Source organism: Sinohyriopsis cumingii, chromosome 17 (assembly GCF_028554795.1).
Source record: "Sinohyriopsis cumingii isolate HCF-2022 chromosome 17, ASM2855479v2, whole genome shotgun sequence".
Classification (NCBI taxonomy): domain Eukaryota; kingdom Metazoa; phylum Mollusca; class Bivalvia; order Unionida; family Unionidae; genus Sinohyriopsis; species Sinohyriopsis cumingii.
The window spans coordinates 105,236,679-105,258,531 of NC_142977.1; the positions used below are offsets into that span (position 1 = coordinate 105,236,679).

General features: G+C 35.5%; 1 protein-coding gene across 2 annotated transcripts in view; it reads left to right on the forward strand.

Moving 5' to 3' along the window:
• The first annotated feature begins 11,192 nt into the window (after positions 1-11,192).
• Positions 11,193-21,853, forward strand: part of LOC149779610 (uncharacterized) — an 82,245-nt gene continuing 71,584 nt past the window's right edge. For both annotated transcript variants that reach the window (XR_016415682.1, XM_089940400.1), the window contains exon 1: positions 11,193-11,376. The gene's annotated coding sequence lies outside the window, so the exon portion shown is untranslated. The remainder of the gene's footprint in view (positions 11,377-21,853) is intronic.

A 21,853-nucleotide genomic window follows, 5' to 3' on the forward strand; every position in this document is an offset into this window, starting at 1 on the left:
ATACTAAGAATACTATCACACAGGTTAGAGAATTTTTAATTCGTACTCTACGGAGATTCGAACCCATGTCCGAGGGCAAACGACACCCATCGCCTTGCCTGCACACACGAGTCCATATTCCCTCACGACAAAGCACAGTGCGAAACTAGGATCTAGCTAGCATGGGCGCTTTCGACTCTTTTAATGAGTGTTTTTCAAAGGCAAATACAAAACATAGACAAGACAAACAAATACAATAGAAAAACGGTTATGTTTGCGAAAATTTACATGGCTGTTTCTACAATAATTCAACCTTTTAATTCTATTATGTGTCAACTAGTTTATTTCATCTTGTTGTTAATACTGGAAAATATTTGTATTGACCTACAAGTTGATGAGCCCTAACGACATACATGTATTGGCATGTTACACGCTTTTTTATTCTTTAATACGCAGATGACATCCTTCAGGGAGGGCTAATTTATTTGTAAGATCATTGTGCTCAGTCGAAACTTGTTCTTAACACCTCAAAACGAAGGGTTACGATTTTTAGATAAGTATGTACCTTCCCCAGAAATATGGAATTCATTTATTGCGAGGAAAAACTAGAAAATGTAAATAAGTTTACATATCTTGGACTTTTATGACGTCTGATGATTCCTTTACCGATGCACAGACAACACTGGCAGGACAAACTAAATAAGCGACATTGTTTACAATAAGCCATGCCATAATTCATTTTGACAGACTGTGTCGTCAATCTTAAATATTGTTGTCAAGTTAGGGGTTTTATTCCTGCTAAATGCATTGACAGAGTGCACTTATTTAATATTAATGCTTTTAGAAAGCCGAGAAAGAACATTATTATTAACAATACAGCTTATGGCTTTAAATTTCTCACACGGTGTTTTTCATGACGACTATAGCATATTATACGTTCACACCGTCCTTACACGAAATTAAATAAATATAACATATATTGACATTCTTCCTTTATAGTTAAAAGCTTAAAAGGTGGATGCGAATTCTTTCTAAAGGTCAGCATATAATACAATAAATCTCTTTTAAAATTGCAAGAATTTTGAAATGACTGATAAAGGAACTTATTTAATGGATCCTTGCTATGACCTTCAAAGTCCAGATGTTCGTACAAAAATAAGTAAATTTATGGGTTCAAAATTAAACAGGACAAAAAGAAAAGAAAATAGACTAAAATGAAAAATGGTTAACACAATAAGAATTTCTTACCAAAGGTTTTACGTTATTAACGCAGACGATCACTTTTAAGTAGATATTGTTGACATGCAATCATATGAGAATCGTAATAACAGATATAAATTCATTTTGGCTGTAATATATATTTTCTCCGGATATGAATGGGCAAAGAATATGAAGTTTAACAGAGTTATTGGATAAATAAACTATCGAATACTTATCAGATGAGAGGCGTATGTAATAGCATATGAAAATATTTTAGAGACAATAGAAACTAGAAACTGGAATGACTCCAATTAAAGATAACGATTCAAGCAACAGATGTAAAATTTGTATCCATTTATTTGGTTATCCAGGATCTCAAACTATAAATATGTCTTGCAAAAATGTACCAGCCTAATTATACAGAAGATAGTTTTAAAATCAGACATGTAATTTATGTGATCCTTTGTTTTTCAAACTTAGAGAGAATATTTCAATATGTAATATTTACGAACAAGAATACGTATGTAAGGTTGAAACGAGTATAAAGAATGAGCGTTAAAATATGTAATTGTAGGAAGGGAAAAGGTATCGTTTGTTAAACAATTGGGAACCCGTTGAAACTGTTGAACTTGTATGTCGGTAATCACGGTGCAATGCGCCCTCCTTTTTGTCGTTTTATCCTGTAGCATTAATTTTAATGATGTTGTATCAATGTTGTTGGGAGGTGTCCGTCGGACATATCCAATCCATCAGAAACAACTCTGTATTTCCCTTCCAATGTCAAGTGAGTTTGTTTTCCTGAGAAGGTACTCGTTTTTGTCTAGTTCGACCAGAAGATCGGGGGGGGGGGTAATTTGTGAAGACAAGGGCTGTGCAAAGAAGAGATTCTGACAATTTCATTTTTTTTAATTCTCCAGCATTCTGATCCATAGAGAATGATGGATTTGAAGCTGTAATTTTAGAGCTTTTACTTTCGATTTGATGTATTGCTGCTGATGTTTTCAGATGGATCGCATACCTCAGTAGGAGTATCAGGATTCTTGATCCGAGACTTGATATACTCGCTTGTGCCACTTTGTTGCTGATAATACTGTATATATATATATATATATATATATATATATATATATATATATATATATATATATATATATATATATATATATATATATATATATATATATATATATATATATATATATATATATATATATATATATATATGAGTATATATATATGTGAAGTTCTCGACATCTTCTACTGCATTATTTTCATTGGCTATGGTGGCTTCGGATGCGTTGAGATACATGTTCCGTATCTTCTTCTGCCTGATTTCGAGGCAGACTTGTTCGGACGAATCACATAATCTATTCACTTCCTGGTTATGTCAAGGAGACGAGACGATAGCAATGCCAGATTGTCAGTGAAATCCAGATCCTCATGGAAAACAGCGTCCATGGGATTTCTATCGTCTGTCGGTTGTAACTTTCTTCTTGATCCAGTTTATGGTGATAAATGCAAGGATCTAGGAGAGGATGCATTCCTGATGAACCCCATTTGTTACAGGAAACCTTTTGAACAATGACGTTTCGTAGAACAGTTTTATCAGCTTGATTATCTTCCTTGATCCGTTTTCAAGCTAAAAGTAAAGAACAACAGGAAAAACAAGACATGATAGAACCTCAATTATCATCAGAAGTCTCCACGAAGCTTTTAACAGATATGCAAAACAGTATAAAATATTTAATAATGCAAGTTGTTTTCTTCACATTCAGCCATTTTTTAAAATATAATAAAAATTCGATTGTTACATCGTTTACTTCTTGTTTCCAAATTTCAACTGGCTACCTTTTATATGAGCCGCATTCGTTGCATGAAAAGCTTCACGGGCCAACGAACTGGTCTTTAAGTGGCCCTTGTGGAGATTTGAGTTTGAGATCCCTCCTTTATACATGGTGAACAGAAATGATATGCAAAGAGTAATTTATAGACTTTCTGCAAAAGCTGCTCGCAACATTATTGTAAAGAAATAAATAAAGATAAACAAAATTGTCTTTTGGAAGGTTACGTTAATTAAAGTTGAATGCAGAGTGATTCCAGCAAATTAGAGGAATATCATCATGGAATTAACGGATATGGTGAAAGAGAAAATGAATTAACGTATTTTGTAAAGAAAACATGCATTTAGAATCCATGTTAAACGTTTCATAAGAGCCCCCATGTATGCCATCCAAATATAACATTTTAATATATTGTTATGTATATCTACATTTTCTGCAATTTCAGATATTTGAGTTTATTTAATTTTCGTAATTTGTATTCACGGTCCAAAACTGTATATAATATTATTTGTTATAAATTTTGTGCGTAATTTTAGGGTTTTAGTTGTTTTAGTATTCCTATTGTAAGGCTGCAGACGTATTTTATATTGTACTTAGATATTTTTCGAGAGGAAAAAATACGTTTGTTTGGACTGTTCAGTGGTGATAGAAAGTGGTAATTATTTGGACAATACTATTATTCTTGAACTGTTATAAATTATTCGAAAAAATTCTAGACAATGCCATCTTGACAACGTCGCTGTACTTGGATGACCAGTGCATTTCCGGTATTATAGGGAACTTTTAATTTGTTTAGAACTTTCCTAGACGTTTAAATTTGATTCACTTCATGATACTGTAAGTTGCTCTCATATTTTTCATTCATTACCTAAATAATTAAATTGTTTGCTAAGATTTACAAAACTTGTTGGTTTTGCTTCTTTTCTGTTACTTTAATTTGTCAGCATAGAATCGTAACAATATGAACAGTTGCTTCATAAATGACCATTCAAATTTCACAACGTTGATTAAAAATTTAGAAACAAATTCAACATGAATCTATTTTATAAACCATCATGTCTTATAATCAATTAAATTGTTTGTTAAGTTTTACAAAACTTGTTGGTTTTGCTTCTTTCTGTAACTTAGTTTATGTCAATGGAGTCGTAATTAATACCTGAATAATAGATTCTCATCTCTATAAATATTTGTTAAATGTCTTGGCTAGCTGGATCGTTAAACACAGTTGTTGGGCAAGGGTACGGATTACTTCTTGCTTATCATTTTAATCGTGTATTACTTTATTGTACCAAGATTTTTTTTATACGTCAATCAAATCACCAACAATAAAGCATTTAAATCCTGTTTATATTTGTTTTTATCTTTATTTCTCAGTTTCATCATTATTTCTTGGTATTCTCATTTTTCTTTCTATATGCTGTATGAGTTCTTTTGCGCATATATATATATATATATATATATATATATATATATATATATATATATATATATATATATATATATATATATATATATATATATATATATATATATATATATTTCATCACACTTGCATTTAAAGCTTTCATAATCAACGATTTTCGATAAGAAATAATATGTCATTGGATACACTTAATGTTTTTCTCTATGTACGTTCTGGTGACATCTTTAGTACCGTTTTCTCGCATTTTTTCATCTCGTATATATTCTTTTCTTCTTGCAGCTGGCACATTTCACAGACAGTATTTATCTACTTAATAGTAAGTAATAAGAAACGATGTTGGTAATCAGAAACGTTCTAGCGAGTCTTCATTTTAGGGTGTATCATATTCGTTACAAAGTACCCCCGAGTAGGTGGGTGGGTGTAAATTACCAATACCGGAAACTGATGGCTGGTAGTCAATATCTGAGTAAATAATAAGATGACTTAGGGTTTCCAGTCACTTTCTACTGACGCATATTTACTAGTGTATCATCATCGTTGTAAAGAAGGCCATAGCAAGTGGGTAGGTGGGAAGAATTATCAATATCCAAGGGTGGGTGGTTGGGATATCATCACCCGCGTTACTATTAAAATTCCATCATGAACCGATAATCCATAAAAGCGAGAGAAAATCCTAACCAAATCTAGGCTTCATTTTCACTGTTGGTGACAACTCAGTCAATAGCACGACTGCCTCGTAAAGCGAAAAGGTGTGAATTCGTGTCTCGCAGAAGATATAAAAGGCTGATTTAGATTACAAAGAGGTTTCCGATCAGCCATTGAGCTCGCTGATTTTGGATAATCACGAAAAGCTTTTTCTAACAAAAGCTGCTTGGCCAAGGAGACCCTTTTAGGCTGAAATGTGACAAGACAGTTTTCCTCGTCACAGTATGCCTTTAGGACTTTTAAGGGCTCGCCACGGGGGACTTATTAAGTCGTGTACCCGCTTTAGTGACATCAACAGGTATCGATAGCTGGGATGGGTCACTTAGCATTTCTTTCTCAGGCTAGGGGCTAGCTTCATGTCAATAATGACCCTGCAGCCCAGTTTGGTCACTAGTGCGTTATAATAGTCACTTCGTCGTCTCTCATGCATCGCTAGGTCCTCGGGATAGTGGAGTTCCTTAAGTTACTCTTGGTAGACAAACCTTGTCAGTGAGTCTTCTAGGATGGCCTTCGTCGCCAGAAGGGTTTTAGCGATTGTTACGAAACGCACCGAACACGTCCATCAGCAGAAGCACGTGCATTGTGAGGAGCAGGCCGTGGTAGTAGCTCAATGTCTTGCAACCGTACGTCTGCTACACCTTTGCACGTGCTTATCGTACTTTGTGCTGATTCCTTCCCAGGGGGAACAGGCACGTCTTCTCGAACCGGTTCCTGTCGTATAGAAACACCAATTTGCTGGTGAGGAGGCTAATGCCCTCCAACCTGTGACGAGCTGTGGGGCGAAATTTCTTCTTTGGTTGGCACACCGTCAGCTATTCCAGGCTGCTGTCAATACACTTTCAATTGTCTCATTTAGAATACCGCATACTTTTACATGTTGTTTGTGATGACGCTATTGTTCTTTTCCATTTTGTTTGTGATGGCGCTATTATTCTTCCCCGATTCCGTTCCGATAACTTCTAATGACTGTCAGGCTGCGCGGGTTATGCAGCACAACTGACACCATAACATTTACAAGTAATATGACAGTGGTATCTTACCGGATTGCCGGCGGGATCTTCCACTGGCTCGTTCAGTGGTTCAAAATATTTTATTGTAAAGGTATCTGGTGGCAGTGGTTCTGAAAGGTTAACATGATGTTCTTGGCTGGCTTCAGGAAGGTCACGAATTTGTGATCTTTTCCTCTACTATGGCTGTTCTTGCGTATAGCCATCCAGATAGGTCCTCCAGACTGAAGATTTGACTATGCGTCCTGTATTATTGTGGCTATGTACGAGTCAACGTAGATTCATTACCCAGACATAGAGGTTCTTTCTCCTTTTCGACAGAATAAGCAGGTCAGCCTCGTGCTTCCTTAGCTCCTTGATGATGCGCCGAGTGGAGAGGTTATTTAACGAGCCACAGACGAGTTGCGACATTCGAACATGTCATTGTTTTCACCTCTACGGTAAGTACGATGCCCGGGTACTGGCGGTACTTGCCTGGTTGATTAATGTTAACGCTTGTTGAGTATGGAGTAGGCAATATAGTCCACTCATCGTATTTACTTCGGGTTATCTGCCTCTAGGGAACAATTCATTCATTCAAGCGAGTGAAAGTAGACATGGCTTAACATTTACACCCAACTGTGTATTACTGCTGAGTAGATATAGTTTGTTTCCAGGAGGCGAGCATGGTCCGTGCTTCGGTGCTCTCAGTAACTCTTTTCGGTCATCCTTATAGCCCGTTCCCTAGATGTACTTGGTTCGGGCGCATCAAATACTTGAGCCCCACTCACTTAGATTAACGACGCGCTCCAATAGCGTTCATCAGCAACAAGAGCTCGAGCTCTGCACACCTCACAAAACAACACCCGCACTCGCATCTCCACAACTATTTGACGTATTATAGAGTTGTGGCTAATTAGCGCTAGGTCTCCTGGAAGTACGCTGAAGCTCCGGGAAGGATGGTGAAAGCAGTTATAGGCATGTATGCGGGGCCTGCATCTTTGCACTGTAGCAATCAAAATTCTCATCTATCACATTTTTTCCATCTGTGCCTGACGCAAGGTGGCCTCTATATCTGGGTTCCTAGCCATTGACGTCCTGCACACTAGAAACCATGTCATTAAGAAATACACGCGTCTACCTAACGTACATAATATTCAGGCACGGTGTTGCAATATATGCGTCATACCCTTGTGCATGCATTCCTTCAAATGGCCAATCACGCGCTATCCAACTGGAATGCGAAGGTTATTAGGTGGGGGTTGGGATCTGAGACTCGTCCTATGGTGCCCGGTTCTAACTTTAAGCTGGGGATGAAAATCTTGCTCGCGGAGTGGGAGGCAATCTTCCTCCTACAAAAAATTACCACCCTCCCCTTGATTAGGGAAGCTCTCATGTCTATTTTCATCCAAACAATCTCAAAAAGCTCTTTGCGGCCAACAGTTTTAGTCCTAAAAAGCTTCCTTTAGCTATACAAAGTCTGTGAGCTCTGTGGTTGAGATAATACCACCTGGTCTTCTAAATCAGCCTTTCACAACCACTCCCTTTGCTGAATGTAATTTCTTGCTAGCATTCTGTTGGTGTATGTATTTTTAAAATGTGTGTCCAGTGATATTTATAACAAACTATTATGTGATGTCGTTTTAGAGACCAACCATTTAATTTCGGGGAAGAGGATGATTTTGTATTAAATATCAGTCTTGTTGGTTTAAATATTCTACTTTCTTGTTTACAGCACACGGGATCTGGCAACAAGCTCTCACGACTTTGCAACAGCCCTCCTTCAAATACACAAGTAGATAAATAAAATATGGCTGGCTTAATTGTGCGTATTTTGGCATCACGGCCTTAAAACAAGTAACATAAAAAAGCGAAAATCAACAGGTTTAGTAAAATACAATAAATCATTTATTTCCCTAGAATACAGAATAAACATCTGAAGGGAACTTGCATTATTGTGATTTATATCCCAAATAGTCCTAAAAGTTCTATTAGAAGTCCAAAATCATAGAGTCTTCCAAACGAGTTACGGTATAGTGGTGTTCTGAATAAATTTCATTCTTGAATGAGCTGATGTACAAATAACATTGAATGTGCTTATGTTCTAACAGTCGTGATATATCACAATGATATGATCCCGAATTTCTTTAAATTAATTCAGAATAATTCAAAAATAGCAATTAAGTCGGAACAGCCAATGAGCACTTTGTAATTCCAATGAATAATTTAAATAAGTAAATTCTCTCAAATTATAAATGAACATAACTTAAATCCTGATTCCACTAAAAAGTAGTTAAAATAGAAATAAACAATTCTGTTTCTCACGACCTTTATATGGAAACCTAGGACACAATAAGAGAACCAGGATATGTGTCATTTTCCCAACAAATTCGTAAACAAGGTCAGGTTTCTTAACTGAAGTTTTAGCAAACTACCTGACAAAGATCAGGTAGGCCATATTTTTTTTCCAACGGGAAAACAAATCTATTGAATTCAAATCCGGGTAAACATGTTTACAATATCATTTGAAAATAATAATGTACAATAATCGAAAGAAGAAAAAAAAAACTATGTAATATGCTGCTTACAAACGACCCGTAAGCCTGCAATCACGGAAAAAAGTTAAAACGAAATATAGACATACTTGTATATACTTATACATGGATCAGAAACAAAGTGCAGTAATACAAATGAATAATGAAGAATTCATCGTACAAGGATACGGAAAGAGCAGGCATTTAAAAAAAAATTCCATACCAAACAAGTGTATAAAGGGGATTTAGAGTAAAGTTTAAACGAAAGAAAAGTTGAGTGCATAAAGGTGGGTTAAAGGGGGGGGGGGGGAGCGAGGAGAAACGATAAACGGATACCGTGGCAGGTGATGTAGGGTGATTGTGCCAGTAGGTAGCTTGTCTTAAAGAAGTATTTAAATCTTTCACTACTTTGAATGTAAATCTGAATTATTTCAAAGATACGTTATTTTTTTGTACGTTTCTTAGCTCATCTGATCCAAACCGAAAAACATTAGGAGGCCTACTAACAGTGATGAATAGAAGGTTTAAGCAATACATAAGTCTAAATCTTGGTGCTGTACCAATTTTAAAACAGGTCATTGTTTAAATCATATCAATTGTTTCTTATCAAATTATAAATAATTTATAATTTCCTGTTGCCAGTGTAATAATAAAGCGGGAAATAAATGGACGTGTGTATAATCCTATGTTCAAAGATGAAATATTATATTTCCTGTTTTACTGAAACATACAGATTGTTCCAAACCTTTATTGGGATGCTTTGTTTGAATTTCTGGACAATTCTAATCTGGCAGGTATTTGTTCAAAATCATTTCCATTGTTTAAAGCATATCGCGCTCTATGTCCAACTAACTGACGTGGATCTTGGAGGTAAGAGAGATATGTACCAAACACAACTGTATGAAAGTTACAGAGTTTATACAAGTTTATCATTCCGATAATGGGAGCCGGGCTACTTTCTCTGAAAATAATATTATGAGAAGTACTACAGGTAAATACAGTTACAATTCTTCTCGCTTAGAGTATTTTGAGTCTTATTAAATCGAGACAGAACAATTAACCCATTTTGTGTCTGTACACACATATACGAGCGATAAATTCTTTCTAATTATTTCCTACATACATTGAACAAAAGAGTCTTGTTCTGATTTTTAGAAAAATAAACTAAATCTAGCCATCATGCTATTTGAAAGATAAAGCTTGAGATAAAAGAAATAAATATCCTGGTTGGAAAGAAAATCCGAGCCCTACACCACCCCTGCCGAAATGAAACGGTCGATCATGTGTGCCTAATGCATTAATATTTTAAAGTTGCAGTAATCGTACTGCTTATAATTGCTTCATATATCTGCTTGCATGTACAGAGGTAATTCTGCCAAGAATCCCTCTGTACATCATGTAGGTTGTATTCATTTTCCCAACGGTTATGAAGACACACACACACACACACACACACACACACACACACACATATATATATATATATATATATATATATATATATATATATATATATATATATATATATATATATATGCAATGTATCAAGTCATCATCTTGTTTGGTGATGTTTAACGTTGTTTACATTACTTTAGACGACATGATCTTTTCTTTAAGTTTCTAACAAAGTTTGAATTTAGTGTACCTGATCTTATTTTTATTACGCGTCTTGACTTTGCACTATTGAAACACTCAAATTTGTTTATCTTCTCAAAACTAGCGATAAAAGTGTTTTCTTCAGATTTGAAACCAGTGGAAGTATGATCTATTAGAGTGAAAGAAAGCAAACTTTATTTGTACTAATAAAAAAAATATTTTTTTTCTCAAGATATTTCCGACCAACCAGTTAACTGTGCTCAATATCTGCACAAACCATGTTCAGAACGTCACACGTTCTGGTGTTTTTCAAAACGGATCACTTCGTTAGCATTATGGGATTGCAGACAACATAGAAAAATGAAGACTTGAAGATCCAATAAACAATGGCAAATTTGCGTTTTGCAAAACGTATTTTTGTTTATTAAGAATTTTACTTGTTTAATTTTCAATTAAGATATATTAGACTGACCCTAAGACGTAAGGAAATTATAGAAAGTCAAGGAACCAAAAGTTTGAAACTGTTTTGTTTCTTTTTAACCTACATACATGTCCGCCACACTGGCTGACGTACGAAATATAATCATCAAAAATGGATAGTAAATCGCCATAAAGCAGGGACGCTTACTTAGCAGGTGTGGTGCAAATGATCTTGAAAGGGTACATAAAATCGGTGTAATCTCGTCCTGTTCTGTCAATCCAGGAGAAAAATGTTGAGGAAAAATGCCAATATATCTCCGATTGGATGTAGATTTTAGCCTAGTTAATCCTAAGGACAAATAAAATTGTCATTCTTTTCATCCGGAATATTTTGGATCTAAATGTTTTTGAGGAGAGAAATCTGAAGCATTTCGAATCACCAAGTATAAACCAGTCTAAACTATAGTGTCTTGCAATACTGTGCGGAGTGGGGTCTTCAATAGGAATTGTTGGACCCCCATTGACAGCCACCATATTGGTTCAATGTACTATTTCCTGCTTAACAAACTTCAGTGTCTCTCTTCCGGGTGATAATTTTCGATATGTGCCGATATTTTGTGACAGTTTAATATGTACAGAATGACTTTAGGCACTTAGCTCAAATGGTTTTGGCTAATATTCCTTAATTCGAGGTAAGAACATAGTATTAGGCAGGTGCGCTTGAACGACACATTACACTACAGTACAGTACAGCACAGACTGACACTTCTAAGCTGTAAAATTTCACAACAAATTTGCAGCATTACAATTCAAATTTACACTCTTCAAACTAAAATTTACACGACACACTAACCAATCATTTATGATACTTTACACGAAATGCAAGCCCAGATTTTTGAGTCATTTGTCCATTTCACTGAGACCTCCACTTGCCCCCCACCCCCCCCCCACCAATTGTTAGGTCTAGCATATCTTAGTCCTACAGTGTAAGGCCTAAATCTTAGTCCTATAATGTAAGACGTAACACTTGCTATTTATGTCTTGGTGCTGTGTCTTACTGCCGAAATAATGGCTTTGTGCAGCATGTTCCGATGTAGACTGACATAGAACGAGCTCCCAAATTTTCAAGAATATCTCACATGGCAGCACATATTGAAGCTTTTCCACAAATTAAAGTCATGTTGATTTAGGCGGACTTTACTTACTCTGATCTCTTATTTTCTGAATAAATTATCGACCTTGGAACAGGGCAATACAATGCCGTTATTTAAAAAACAAATATCAGGGGTGGCATCTTACATTGTAGGACTACATATTGGACAAGATGCGAAGCAACTGATAAACTTTGCATTAATGTGGCAATTCAAGATCAGTAAGTTACTTAAATGGTATATGGGGGAAAGGTGTTGAATGACTTCTTTATGCTGGTATAAATTATGAGTGACTAAATGTAAATGGTATAGAAAAATAAAAATGGAGTCATCAAGGGGTCAGATTGTGAACTGTGAAAATAACCTTCTGTTGTAGATGAGGGGTGTTATCATTAATTTTTCCCATTTCACCGATAGAATCAAGTGGATGTTATAATTAGTTTTGCCCTTTTCACTGATAGAATCTAGTGTCTTGTGTTTGAAGAGTATTACCTCCCCCATTTTATGTAATTTTTGTTACTTTTCCCATATATTTCCATTATATATTACTGTGTTTATAGACAAAACATAAAACTTGTGAGATCCTGTAATGTTAAACTTTCACAGAGCTCAAGATAACTTTCATAGAGGATTTTACTTCCTGCATTCACTGACATATTAAGAAAATTCCACTTAGCCCCCATATAACACCCAATCCCTTTTGATATACATATGAGTTTGCCATTCTTGTGTTTAACACTGATCAAGGAATAGCAAGAGTTCCATGCTATAAGACACAGGTGTACTTAACTAGATTAAAGACTACTTTAGTAACAACATTGTTCTAATGAAAGAAACCTATATCTCCTGCAACTGCCATCTTAAATTTTAAATAAATATATGCCATTGGTTGCATAAAAGTACTCTTCCATTTTGATATATTTTGCTTTAATTTTATGATTGATAGTAGTACATATATGATCAGAAAGATGTCATTATTTCTAACTACATGTAGAATATAGATCTCTAATTCAGGTCTAAAATGGACAGCTTTACATCATTTTATAAAAAGAACCATCAGCAGTGCTTTCTTTCTCTGAAGTTTAAGCGTACAAGTTTTATTATTTCATACAGTGTACAGAAGCAGCAAATGTACAGTTATAAAAATGTAACATTTTGCCTATAGACTATTCACCATACCTGGAAAGGCCTTTTCACATGTTTGCCTAAACTTCAAAAGATCATGTGCATTTTTTTTTAAAGATTTCATTTAGGTATTATGGGATTGTGGAGTAATGCAGACATTACTTATGTCCAAAAACTGGAAAGACTGTTACATGTTTGCCATGTACCATAACTGGGAAAGTCTATTCACATATTTGCTTTGTACCATAACTTGGAAAGAGGATTCACATGGTTTCCATGTGCCATAACTGGAAATGAATATTCAAATGTTTGCCATGTATCATAACTGGGAAAGACTATGCACGTGGTTGTTGTATACCAGACCTGGAAAAAACTTCGCATTGTTACCATGTGCTATACCTGAGAAGGCCTTTTCATATGTTTGCCTAAACTTCAAAAGTTCATGTTTATTTTTTTTCTAAAAGATTACATTTATTTAGGCATTATGAGATGGTGGAGTAATGCAAACACTACTTATGTCCAAAAGCTGGAAGGACTGTTACATGCTTGCCATGTACCATAACTGGGAAAGACTATTCACATTGTTGCCATGTACCATAACTAGGAAAGACTGTTCACATTGTTGCCATGTACAATAACTGGGAAAGACTATTCACATTGTTGCCATGTACCATAACTAGGAAAGACTATTCACATTGTTGCCATGTACAATAACTGGGAAAGACTAATCACATTGTTGCCATGTACCACAACTGGGAAAGGCTATTCACATTGTTACCATGTACCACAACTGGGAAAGGCTATTCACATTGTTGCCATGTACCACAACTGGGAAAGGCTATTCACATGGTTACCATGTACCTAACTGGAAATGACTATTTACATGATTGCCATTTATCATAACTGGCAAAGACTGTGCACATGGTTGTCATATACCAGAACTGGGAAAGACTATTCACTGGACTTGCCATGTACCATAATTGGGAAAGCCTTTTCACATGTTTGCTGAGACTTTCTTTATTTAAAAGATTACATTCGTTTAGGCATTATGGGATTGTGGAGTAATACAAACACTAATATCCAAACTAGAAAGACTGTTAACATGTTTGCAATGTACCATTTCCGGGAAAGACTTTATGTGGTAGCTGTGTACCATAACTGGGAAAGACTGCTGACATGGTTTCCAATTACCATAACTCGAAAAGGCTGTTCACATTGTTGACGTGTACCATAACTGGGCAAGACTTTTCACATGGTTGCCGTGTACCATAACTGGGAAAGACTATTCAAATTGTTGCCGTGTACCATAACTGGGAAAGACTATTCAGATTGTTGCAGTGTACATGTACCATAACTGGGCACGATTTTTCACATGGTTGCCATGTAACTTAACTGGGAAAGACTATTCTCATGCCTGGCCAGACTTTGAAAGTTGTTTTTTTCTTCTTAAAACTGATTATATTCATTATGGGATCGTGGATCATGTGCAGCCACTACTCATGTCTAAAATTGAACAGCATGACAAAATGCAAGAACTACTCACCTTTGAACTGAAGAGCTTGAAAACAGAAGTAGTCCAAAGAGCAAGAGGAATTAAACATTTTACAAAAACATATGCTAACACATTTTCAATAAGAATTTTACTAAATTACAATCAAAACATACTAGATTGACTTAACATATGATAAGAACAAAGTAAAGGGATTAAGTAGGTGGAATTACATTGTTAGACTTTGTATACGTGTCAACTAAACTGGTCTGCATTGGAATAATGTACAAAATTGTATAGTGAATTGCCAAATAGCAGCCGTGCTTGCTTGCTTAGCAGCACTGGTGCAGAGAGCATTGAGCCATTTTGTACTTTATCTTGTTTGAGGTCTGCCATTTTGACAAATGGCATGCAATATGATTTGATACAAGATCATTTGGAGCAATTTGGACTTGACCTGAATACATTTAACAGTCCCATCTTTGCTACAGTTGGTATGCAGCAGATGTACAAATAGATGCTTCCTTTTATTAAAAAAGATGTTATTCAAGAGTCAAGTAAATATTGTGCTAGTGCATTCTTGCATCTTTGGCTAATTACCACAGCACTGTTATCTTCTCTTTCCCCATTATAAAATAATATGAGTGTGTATGTATGTATGCATGCATGTGTATATGTATATATGTGTGTGTATGTATATATGTATGTACGTATATGTGTATATTGTATGGCACCTCAGCACAATAGTGGCTATATGGTGCCAACTAAAAGTAAAGTTCTGAAAAATGTAAAAAAATGGAGAAATGCCAAAAAGACACTGGAATATAAACTCTTCCAAAACAAAGTAATTATTGAAAGATGACACTATAAAATACCAGAGGTAAAGATGTTAAAATTCAGTACAATGTAAAATAAAAGATTAAACATTTGGTCCATATCTGTTATTAACCAGATTCCCTAAGATATCCAGGGCTGATTAAATCCCATAGCAAAATGTTCTTGACAATTCATTTTCGAAGTTGGGCAAGTAGAATTTTGGAGTTGATAGTCTGGTATTAGTCACTTTTGTCCTATTTTAAAAGGTCGGGCAAGTACTTATTTTTCATTCTTTAATCACTTTATCTGCCTTTGTCCGACCATTCATGCCCTCAGGGTGTAATGAATGCTTGATTCATCCCCATTCCATATATACATTTATATCATTGGTTATTGACAACTGTTCCATGTGCTCACGTTCTTTTATCACTTGACAGCATTTTTGTCTAAAAAAAACAATTTATTAACAGATCAAACATAGCAAACAAAACAAACCAGGTATGATTAATTAGCAGTGTTTAAGCAGATTTCTTGTATTGTGTTTAATCTAACCAGATTGTCCTGAGCGGTTCACTCGTATCATAATTGAGCGAGTCATTGTAATTAAGAATTATTGAAGGGAATTTTACCAACATTAGTGCTGGTGTCATTTATGAACTGAGTAAATGACAGTAATGATTCTTTAATTTTTAATTGATTATGCAGGAGATAAACTTCATCAAACAATATTGTGTTTGAAAAAAATAATTATGTTAACGAGTTATGTTTGAATTTAATCAACAAACTTTATGTTATGATCACTTTCGAAATAGTTGTAAAGTAATTTTATATTTACTATGTGGATAAAATGAGTTTGCTAAATTAATTTTGCAATTAAGATTCTCGAAAGGAAAATTCTTGTGAATGTGGAATGTCTCCGGTAGCCTAGTGGTTACAGCATCCTTGTCCCAGATGCCGGAGGTCCTGTGTTCGAATCCTGGCCAAGTCATACCAAAGACGTTAAAATGGTACTAAACAGCTGCCTCGCTAGGTACTCAAATTTAAGAGGTTAGTGTTAGAACTGGTTGGCCTGGTGTCAGGATAATGTGATTGGGTGGGATATGATGCTACATATCTGTGACATGATGCCCCAGTGCTAGATCTTACTTTAAACTACCAGACTGCAGACATCATAGCGATATGACTGAAAAATTGCTAAAGCTATGTTATGTATATTTGATTTAATTCATATTTAATTGTGTTTGTTAGTTTTTTTTATTATTATTCCGTTACATGCTATTATAATGTAATTTTATTTACTTGATTTAATATTTTCCAGAGATTCAGTTCAGTTTTTCAAAAACCTAGTATTAGAACTTTGTATCTAAATGCTGACCTAGTTCCGACCATGAATCAGAATCAGTAAGAGTTGAAGTAAACAACTTTTTTTATATATTTTTTAAAATTCATTCTTAGTGTGGGATTTATAGAGTGATACTGAGGCTGTACTGGGAGTAGATGACCTCAGACATGCAAATAGCTTCTATGTTGTTATTCCAGAATTCTGGTTTTACCGAAATCTGCTGTAGCCAGATTTAATAGTGATGTTTTGAGAAATAATTTCAAGTGAGCTTTTAAAGCACTTAGACATCAAGGTATTATGTTGTCTGATGTGACCAGTTTGAGTTGAAACACTATTTTATGGAATTATTAATTCTTTTCCCAGGGAATATTTAAGTGCTCAAACAGAATTCTTGGACAAAGACATTTATTGAAATTTTGTTTGGAATTCAAACACCGGAATATTATTTTCTGAGGTTAAACAAAAATCTGTTGACACGTAAGTATTAAACTGACTACAGTATGTCATTGCCTTCCATTTTGGATTTTCGTCAGGGACTCGAACTCGAATTCATTAGAACATATTAGTACTAGGACTTCTAATTTTTCATTCTTGGATTATTTTTGGATTTGATTCTTAAAACCGTAAGTTCTTTTCCTCATTTTTATCTTGTTTTTCAAGGGAAGCAAATTATTTGTTAAATTTTACAAAGCTTGTTGTCTTCACTCTTTTCTTGTTACTGTTTTAAAGAGCCTAAAATGTAATAGCTGTTTTAAAATTCAAAATCACACACGCACACTCGTGTGAATGTGGATTTATAAAACATAAGGCTGCAGTTGAGTATATGGTAAATATTTCTCCAAAGAGACAAAAGCCAAAATCTGTGTCAGCAAATAATGTCAAACATGACATAATTAAAAGACAGAATTTTTAGCCATGTTTGATTTTTGATTGTTATCCCTGGCTCAAATTTATTGACTAGGGAGGACAGTGTTGCAGTTATTGTAAACAGTATCCCAAACCAGCATAGCAGCAGCTCTAATGAAATATGAGAGGAAAGACTTGTAGTTTCTTCTCAGTCATCTTGAAGTTATTTTCAAAAAGGTAAACCATCCTGCCATTCATCAACAATTTGTAGAGTTCAAAGTGAACACACATAGTGAACACTCCACCTTTTCAAAATCTGTTATGCAAACTATTAGAAATCATATTTGTGATAAGCCCTTCCAATGTCAAGTGTGAATGAGGATAAAACTGAGAGACTTCTAACCACATTTGAACAAGTGGATTAGACTTGAAGACTTCTGTCCAGACACAGCTGTCTGTTGTTGGCTTAGCAATGGTCCTGGTGGCAGACACAGCTGTCTGCTGTTGGCTTAGCGATGGTCCTGGTGGCAGACACAGCTGTCTGCTGTTGCCTTAGCGATGGTCCTGGTGGCAGACACAGCTGTCTGCTGTTGCCTTGGCAGTGGTCCTGGTGGCAGACACAGCTGTCTGCTGTTGGCTTAGTGATGGTCCTGGTGGCAGACACAGCTGTCTGATGTTGGCTTAGCGATGGTCCTGGTGGCAGACATGTATATGGACCATTTTTTTCAAATCCAGCAGCTGTGTATATCTGAAGCTGCCAAATATGAAGTATCAACCAGTAGTTAGAAAAATTAAATTTTTTTAATAGTAATACTTCATAATTATGTTGTAAATTATTTTACTTATGGATTAAATATGTCATCAAATCTTGGCAGGTGATTACAGTTTTGAGACAAGTGGGATAAGTGATTTTTCTGAAACAATTTGTCCTGGACAAGTGGGTGAAAACAATATTTGATCAACCCTGCATTCCAGGATTTTCTTGGGTGCTGAAGTTTCTTCTTTGATTTCACGCCAAAATACTTTTGTCACACCAAGCATACAGTGATAAACTCAATGAGAACCTGTTCCACAGATGGTGGACACCATCAGGATATGCACACAATACCACTTTATCCTTCCAGTTTGTTCTGTATGTGGGTTTGATGTTTCAGAGTTTTTTTTAATGGAGTTCAAATTTCATATATTTTTGCCAAGTATGAATAACATTTTTTGAAGTAAGTGGTGGTTGGAATCTTCCATTCAGAAAGGGCTGACAGCAAGACATCTTTGATTGTTTCACTTGATGTATGTAACTAGGTAGTCAACAGTAAAGAATATTTTTTTCCAGAATGAGCAAATCATTTTTCTGTAAGGTCTGGGATATGAGCATGTATGATTTAAGATTTTCAAGGATTTCAGTGTTGAAAGGAAATTCAGAAAGATGATAATTGTTTCAGGGAGTTTTCAGTATAGTTAAATGATGTGGGCATGGCTGTAATTTCAGCAGTAAATATGGAGGCTTTAACAGGTAACTGGTTTGAGATGGTGTTGTGAGCTATTGCAACAGCAGCACCAACCTTGCCTCCATCTTTTACAGGCATGTATGGCTATGATAGATGTCTTTGATTTCATTGAATCCGCTTTGAAAAGTGTGTGCATTTGTTGAGTATTTCTTGAGTTGACACATAACAAATTTAGATTTTGATAACAAGATGGTGATTTTGGCACACTGAATTTTGCTGTACTTGCAGTATTGATATTTACAGTTCCTTTGTATGCTAAAAGGTTGGATGAAATTTGGTTTCCATGGACATAAGATTTGGTACTTGAGCCTAAGGACTAAACCATGTATGAGATTAGTTGGATTTCAAGATAGTTTGATTCTGTACTGAAGAGACAAATTCATTTGGGTCCCAGAGTGGCAGAGTGGTCTAAAGTGCTCACCATTTCAGATCACTGCCATCTCACCTATGTCTGCATGGGTTCAAACCTCAGTTCAGCCAATGTGGGTATATGAGAGAGCATGCCAGTAGCTTCTCATGGGTTGGTGGTTTTTCCCAGGGTTCTTCCTCCACCATTTATACTGGCCACCATGTATAGCCTATCTTGTGCTGAAAAATGGCATTAAACCCTACACCAACAACAACAAATTCATTTGTCTTTGACAGAGTGATGGCTTGTTTGCCTCAGGATGCTATCTGCACATTTATAAACATAACTATGTCACAGACCATGACCAAACTTTACAGCTGGCTTATACTTCTGAGAATGAAGCTGTTTAAGGTCAAAAGGTAATTTGTTAAGGTTGCTTTGACTGAATAAAGAAAAATGGTTTCTGCACAAAATTTCAGATCTACATAGAATACTATTAAACATGGGTCAAGTGTACAATTTGCCATTCTTGTTAGTCGTGCTAATGAAGTGTCTTAATGACCAGGATTTATTCAGGGTTTTCTCAATTATAAATAAAACATCTTACTGACCAGGACTTGTTCCTGCTGCTTTTAATGACGAGGACTTTTTCAGATTGCTCCATAATGTACATTTTTATTTGAGCATGTGTTCTTACAGCCATCAAGTACACATACTATATTTCAAACATGAAAGAAACAGCTGAAACTTGATTGTTAAATAGTATAGTTTATATTGATTAAATGTGCCTTAATAAACATGGACTGTACTTAAGGTGTAGCTTCTCGTGGGTCGGTGGTTCTTTCCAGGGTTTTCCTGGGTTCTTCCTCCACCATTAATACTGGCCGCCATGTATAGCCTATTGTGTGCTGAAAAATGGCATTAAACCTCACAACAACAACAACAATAACTGCACTTATGGCAGGCACACTAAATGCTTAAAATTACTTTATTTTTCATATGAATGTTTTACAATTCTCTTTATATATTTTTTTTATTGAATCTCATAAAATACTCAGATATGCTGCTTATCCAAAAATGTGTTTTCTGATTTATGGATAGTAATTTTTTTTAGAAAATGTTGGATATTTCCATAAATTGCGCATCATAAAGGCTGAGGCTAAACAAAAAAGTTAGTTGACCATTTCATTGCCTCTTTTGTGCTTTAATCAAGAAGACATTTTTATGTTATGATCATAATGGCTGTTAATCATTTGAAACTTGTTGACAACTGGGATTTGACATGTGTGGTTTGTCTTTAGATGTGGGCTGATTGGTATGCTAATCAGTACACTGCCAGGTATATTGGTTTCATTGATAAAAATTGCCATGTAAAAAAAATTTGATTGCCATGGGCAATATTGGTGATCACTGGTACAAATATAGAACAAGCCACATTCATTGCTAAGACTTAGTACAGCAGGTGATTTCAACAATAAGATAAAAGTGGCATGGAGAGACGTTTTTCACAATGTGGTAACAACATTCTAATTCTGAAACACTGGCTTGTCTCCCCAAAAAATAGTTTAAGGTACATATCCTCGTGCTGTGATACTTTCAGAATCTCGTGAAGCATACAGTTTTGAGTGAAAGTGAGAATTTCATTTAAACTTTTCCAGATGACTTGCAGTAAGTTTGATAGTAATATTCATCTACATTGATCTGAAATAAAAATATGGGCTATAGATGGCTGAGTGGTCTAAGGTTCTGAGTGGGTGAGTGCTTTAAAGCCCAGGGTGGATGAGTGTTCATAGGTTTTGGGTGGTTGAGAGCTTTAGTTCTCTGGTTGGCAGAGTGGTCTTAGCTTCTGAGTGGCTGTGTGCTTTAAGGTTCTTTGGGCTGGGCAATTTAAGGCTATGGGTGGCTGAGTGGTCTAAGACTTTTAAGTGTGGCTGAGTGGTCTAAGGTTCTGTGTGGCTGAGTGGTCTATGGTTCTGTATGGCTGAGTGGTGAAATTCAAGTAGGAAACACATTTTGAAAGCTATTTCTAAATGCATTCCAAAAACACTAAATCCCAGGTGATCTTTTACTAACATACTGCCTAGTTGTGTTAGAAACATTTTCTTTGACTATTTGGCTTGCACATGAGCAGAAGGGTAAAAGTTGGAGTTCTTTTTTTTTGTTTTTTGTTGCTAAATGGACACATAATTTTTGTATCGAGACCACTCTTTATTCCAAATGCCCATCTTATCCTGTTTTTTGCAAAGGTTCATCTGTTTGAAGTTCATACCGGTTTGCCTTAGATCTGAGACCAAAGAGTCTAAAATCCGGACACAAAATTTGAATTCAGACCATGGGCAATTTCGGATAGAAAAAAAGTTGATTCCATAAATTGAGGTTTTTCCCTCTGTATTTTGTAGTGCAACTAGAAATTCCAGATTATTTGATATCATTGTAGAGCTACATCTGTCTACCTTTCTATAATACCACCCACTTTAGTGTATCATGACCATGACACTACAGAGCTCGGCAGTAGGCTACTACCTCCTGCCACGTTAACTCATCGC